The following is a 6,529-nucleotide window of genomic DNA, read 5'->3' on the forward strand; positions in this document are numbered from 1 at the left end:
TATTAAGATCAATTTAGGGCAACGTTTTTTTGGAACATAACATTGTGTTGCTTTATATATGAATAAAAACTTGATAAATAATGATAATTAAAATCATTGCCAGAAGGTTTGATAAGTGCATTATATATATTAACTCAGTTGAAACTTAGAAGAACCTCATTGAGGTAGATATTATTATCTCCTCCATTTTATAGATCAATGATCTGGAATTCAGAGGGAATAAATAGCTTGCTCAAGCCCACGGAGACCTTGAGCCTAAATTTGAGCCTGGGGCCTATCTGACTCTGGAGCCTTGGATCATTATCAGTATTGCTCTCTTAAGGAAGAACATTTTCATATGCAGTAACTGAACACTGGTTGAAGACAGTGCCAAGAGAAGATTAGGGGAGAGTGTACCGCGTTTTGTGTGACAGCAGAGATTTTGAGCAGATCCAGTGACCCTCAATTACCCGAAGTTTGTACACCCAGAGCTGCCATTTCCTATTTGAATTAAAAATATTATTTATTGTAGGGGAACCTGGGTGGCTCAGTCAGCTAAGCATCTGACTCTTGATCTCAGCTCAGGTCTGGATCTCAGGGTCGTGAATTCAAGCCCCACATTGGGCTCCACACTGGGCATGGAGCCTATATTAAAACATATATATATATATATATATAGTTTATTGTAATTTCTATAACAACTGAATATTCATTAATCCTGACAAATGTGTTTTTACACACAAGAGAATCATCAGTATATCCTTCTGATCACAGAAAATAATTTATTATAAACCTATTCAAGTAAAACATGCAAATGTTATCAAAAAAACCTAAAATTCAACCATATTTAACATAGATTTTTGCCTTTACAACAGTAGCCAAGGGTATTATACCTAAAGTACCTTTGATAATATTATTCTAATTTACTTCATTTGGATTTATGTATCACTCAGTATTTTGGTATATAAAGATAGTTATTGGGGCACCTGGTGGCTCAGTTGGTTAAGCATCTGACTCTTGATCTCAGCTCAGATCTTGATCTCAGGGTGATGAGTTTAAGCCCCAAATTGGGCTCCATGCTGGGAGTGGAGCCTACTTAAAAATAAATAAATAAAAAGATATTTATCTTTTCTCTTATAGATCATTCTAAATCTTTTCTCTTGTAGGTCATTATTAATAGCAGTTGTGGGGTGCCTGGCTGGCTCAGTCAGTGGAGCATGTGACTCTTGATCTCAGGGTTGTGACTTCAAGCCCCACATTGGGTGTAGAGATTACTTAAAAGTAAAATCTTTAAAAAAAAAAAATAGCAGTTTGTTAGCTCCAGGTTATTGAATACAAAGATCATAACATTGCATAAAATAGTCTATAATTAAAATTTTAACTAAGTTGGTTTCAGTGAGCCTAAGAAGTATTCCCTACCCCAAGTAAATTTCAAGTAATATACTGAATAACTTCCAATTAATAGTAACTCAGAATTCAAAATTATAATATGTTGGCAAATATTGACATTCCCTCAACTTGGACTTTTAAGTAAGGAAATATTTTTTAGACATTGACTACAGTATATAGAAGGAAATTGTCAATAAATATATCTGCTTTCTTAATGTCAGTGGATCACATTAGTGATCCAAATCAAATACAAATACAAAGCATTAACCCTGGACACACAGTTTTTGACCGACGTTTAAGCAAATCACTTAAATTGGCACAACTGGACCAAAGGGAAGGGTTTGGGAGGAAACATGCTCTCCGGCTGTTGGAAGCCATCTTGCTATAATGAGGGAAGCCATTCAACTGTCTGAAGATAAAGCCAAGTTACCTGGGAGAAGATTGGAGAAAATCACAGGGAATTGGAGCCGGAATATGACTGAATTAAACCTAAGGCTCTGGACTTACATTTCTGTGAGCCGGTAAAATTCCTTATATTTTAAAGCCATTTGAGATAAGTTTCCGACTCTTGCTGTTAAAAGCATCTTAAAGGAATTCTTGACATATTAGAGATCTTTGTTACTTTTCCATTATATGTTTTGTAAAAATTCTCCCTTCAGACCATATATTGTCTTTTATTTATCAGACATTAAAATCTATTTAGGGGCGCCTGGGTGGCTCAGTCGTTAAGCGTCTGCCTTCGGCTCAAGTCCTGATCCCAGGGTCCTGGGATCGAGTCCCACATCGGGCTCCCTGCTCCGCGGGAAGCCTGCTTCTCCCTCTCCCACTCCCCCTGCTTGTGTCCCTTCTTCACTCTCTCTTTGTCAAATAAATAAATAAAATCTTTAAAAAAAAATAAAAATAAAAAAATAAAATCTATTTAAAGTTATAAAGATTAAAACAGGTGTGGTATCAGTGTTCAACTAGAAAGACATATTTAACTTAGAGATGGATTCAAGGATACAAAATAATTTACAATAAGATAAAATTGGGGAAAGATGGATTTCTATTAGTATTGCTTTGTGACTCATACCACAACAAAATAAACTGTAATTGGTTAAAGGCGTGAATGACAAATAGTAAAACCATAAAAATGTTACAGTAAAAAATTTTAAAATAGGGTGCCTGGGTGGCTCAGATGGTTAAGCGTCTGCCTTCGGCTCAGGTCATGATCCCAGGGTCCTGGGATCGAGTCCCGTATCAGGCTCCCTGCTCAGCGGGGAGCCTGCCTCTCTCTCTCTCTCTGTCTCTTATGAATAAATAAATAAAATCTTTAAAAAAATTTTTTTTAAATAATTATGTAATCTTGACACAAGAAAGATCTTTCTAGGCTTCATGCCAAAGGTAGGAAATATACAAGAAAAGATATGGTTACACAAAAATTAAAATGTGTTCCTTTTTTTTTCTTGATTAGCATTTTTCTTTTTTTTAATCTTTTTTTTTTTTTTTTAAGTAGCCTCCATGCCCAATGTGGGGCTTGAACTCACAACCCCAAGATGAGATCACAAGTTGGATGCTCTATTGACTGAGCGAGTCAGGTGACCCTGATTAGCAGTTTTCTTTTTTTTTCTGATTAGCAGTTTCCAACTGTGAAAGTAATACATATTTATTATGTATTTATTATGTATAAAAATGTCAAACAATACAGAGTTGTATAAAATAAGTAATTAGTATGCCCTTCTTTTCTTCAATCCCTCACTCTATAGCTAACCACTTTTAATAGTTTGTATTAAATATTTCTGGGCTTTTCTCAGGACATACATACACATATAATGTGCATACCTAAATATATAACTTTTTCAAAATAAGAGTCCTTCTAAGTGATATTTTGCATGTAGTCTTTCTCCCTCAAAAGCATATCATGGACATCTTTCCTTGTCAACACACAAAGAGCTACTTTACTCTTTCTGACATCTGCCTTGCATATTCTAGTACATTAATGAACGTTAATGTATTGAATTAATCACTTATTAAAGTATATTCTGGATTTTTCCAGTTTGGGAGATTTTATTACAGAGAAAGTTATAACAAATATATGAAGGTTTGCTTTTGTTAATATACATGAATGGCTCTTTTTTTTTTTTTTTAAGATTTTATTTATTTATTTTGACAGAGAGAGAGACACAGCGAGAGAGGGAACACAAGCAGGGGGAGTGGGAGAGGGAGAAGCAGGCTTCCCGCGGAGCAGGGAGCCCGATGTGGGGCTCGATCCCAGGACCCTGGGATCATGACCTGAGCCGAAGGCAGACGCTTAACGACTGAGCCACCCAGGCGCCCCCATGAATGGTTCTTTCAAATCAATTGTGTTCCAAATAAAAACACAAAGGGCACACATTTAGATAAGAAATGACATAAAATATGATATTTACATGGGAAAAATAGACAAAAACAAGAAGGACGATTCAGATGAAATACACACGGCAAACAAATATAAGCAAATATCTGACAAATAAATATTTGCATTTACTAGTAATAGGGAAAAAAGAAAATGAGATACTGCTTTTCATCCAGCAGATGAACAAAGAGAGGGGGGGAAAAGAATGAAAAAAGAGGAAGTGTGGTGGTGAGGAAAAGGCGTTTTATAAACTAACAAGTATTCATTCGTATGTACTTTCAACAGGACAGTTAATTAATGCCTTTTAATCCAATGAGGCCATTTGCAGAAATTTTAACTAAAAATTAACTAAGTCAACATCTTTTTTTTTTTTAACTAAAGCTACATCTTAATTACATTTTAGTTAAGGCCATTACAGGAATGTTTAAATCCTATAGTGAGACATAATTTAAAATAGCAAATATTCAACAACTAAACTGTGGAACATCTATCTATGAGGTGGACTGCAACGCATCATATTAAGAATGATGTTGGGGGCGCCTGGGTGGCTCAGTTGGTTAAGCGACTGCCTTCGGCTCGGGTCATGATCCTGGAGTCCGGGGATCGAGTCCCGCATCGGGCTCCCTGCTCAGCAGGGAGTCTGCTTCCTCCTCTGACCCTCTTCCCTCTCGTGCTCTCTATCTCTCATTCTCTCTCTCTCAAATAAATAAATAAAATCTTAAAAAAAAAAAAAAAGAATGATGTTGTTGAAAAATATATTTTTATATGGAAAAGTTCAGGCTAAAAACCAGTGTGCACAGACGATTGCTTTTTAAATTAGTGTGAATATCCATACGCATACACATATATAGAAAAACACTGCCACCTCACATGACGGTGAGGTCATGGGGAATTTGTTTCCTTCAGTCTGCTTAACTGTATTTCCAATGAACACATATTACAATCATTTAATAAAAATTATACAATGTTGAAATGAAGAGTGTGCTTTGGTATAAGTTAAAATGTAAGACTTCCTATGAGGAGGAGACTGTGCAGGAACCAAAAGCAAACAGAACAGCTGGATTTCTATTGGTAAGGGAGGTGTGCTCTCTTTTTAAGAGAATAGCAAATGACTCCCTGTGGATTTGGAATTCACTCTGTCAGTGTAAGGATGTGTCTTTGTGACTATCATCTCTTTATTCTTAAGCCAAGTGGAAAGAGAACAAAGCGGTCAGAAGAAACTGATAAGGACCTTTAACTGATCTGGGGAGTAGGGGGAATTAAGAAAACCAAACCTCAATTAACTCTTAAAGTAATTTTGTATAGCAAGAGAGTCTGGACTCCGTGAAGCCGGAGGAAAAATCTCATTGAGCTCTTGTTACCAGTGGAATTTTGAAACTAGATGGGGGGGACTATCCTTGGTGGAATTTCGAGACTGAAGTGTGGGGACTATCCTTGGCGGGAGACCTTCTAACAGACTTATATTCAGGGTCAGTTAGAGAGAAGCCTTCCTACTCCATCTGGGAATAAAACCAAAATGTGATATATTTTGAAAGGTGGTAAAACTATTATATTTAGCCCGTGTATGTTTTCAATAAAATCTTGCGTGATGGGGTTATCATCTGAACATAGTGTTAAGCAATAGCCCTGTATGTGTTTTCATATTAGACAGAAGAGGAACTTAAAAATGTGATAATCTATCTCTTGGTTAACCATTACTGTTCCTCAAGTCCAGTCGTTTGGACAACAAAACATTAGTCAAGATAACACCAAACATAATTTACAGCTATGAAACCCAAACAAACAAAAAATGACCAGAATGCTGAATTTGAAACCTAAAGCACTTACAGTGGGAACATCAAATCCAGCAAAGCTATTAAGCACGTGATTAACGGGCAAGTGGCTTTTACAAGATTGACCTATTATTTTTAGATTTTCAGCAATAGTTTGCTAGAGCATACAAATGGTGATTTCTCTGTTTGATAAACCTACAAGTGATGACCTCTTTCAAGTGAGTCACACAACCTTTTCTATCTACAAGCATCACAACTGAAAATTCTGAGATCATTCTCAATATAACAATTTAAACAAATATAAGGTATACTAATTTATTTACTTAATATAGTTTGGTAAATGGGGTGCCGGGGTGGCTCAGTCTGTTGGGTGTCTGCCTTCGGCTCAGGTCATGATCTCAGGGTCCTGGGATTGAACCCCTGGGTCGGGCTCCCTGCTCAGCAGGGAGTCTGCTTCTCCCTCTCCTTCTTGCCCCTTCCCCTCCACTCATGCTCTCTCTCTCTCTCTCAAATAAATAAATAAAATATTTTAAAAATATATTGTTTGCTAAATCCCGATACTGGCTGATTTAATCCATAACATACCATATAGTTAGGTATCAAGGTTGGCTGCCAGATATGGACCTTCGGGCTTGGGAGTGATGAAGTGACCTTGTCTCCCTCCAAACCCGCCAGATCTGCTCATGTAGGCAACTGTTTACATTTTTAGTCCTCTTTAGAAAAATATACAGAAGCTAACTATTTGACACCAGCCTTCCTGTACTTTCCTTGTATTCTGAATTTTACTGTTGGCCTTTTCTGCCTCGACACTGTGATTTGTGAGTTGGGCTTTGGACTCCGATTTTAGTTTATTTGGTTTCTCATATTTTGGATCCTACCTCTGGCATGTTTTTTCACTTTTGTTCCATCCTGAGCTTGTCTCTCAATTCAAATTCCTGAACTTGACACCCCCAAGCTCCACCTCCACACCTCTTTTTTTTTTTTTAGTTTTATTTATTTATTTATTTATTTATTC

Source organism: Phoca vitulina, unplaced genomic scaffold (genome assembly GCF_004348235.1).
Source record: "Phoca vitulina isolate PV1807 unplaced genomic scaffold, GSC_HSeal_1.0 scaffold67, whole genome shotgun sequence".
NCBI lineage: Eukaryota > Metazoa > Chordata > Mammalia > Carnivora > Phocidae > Phoca > Phoca vitulina.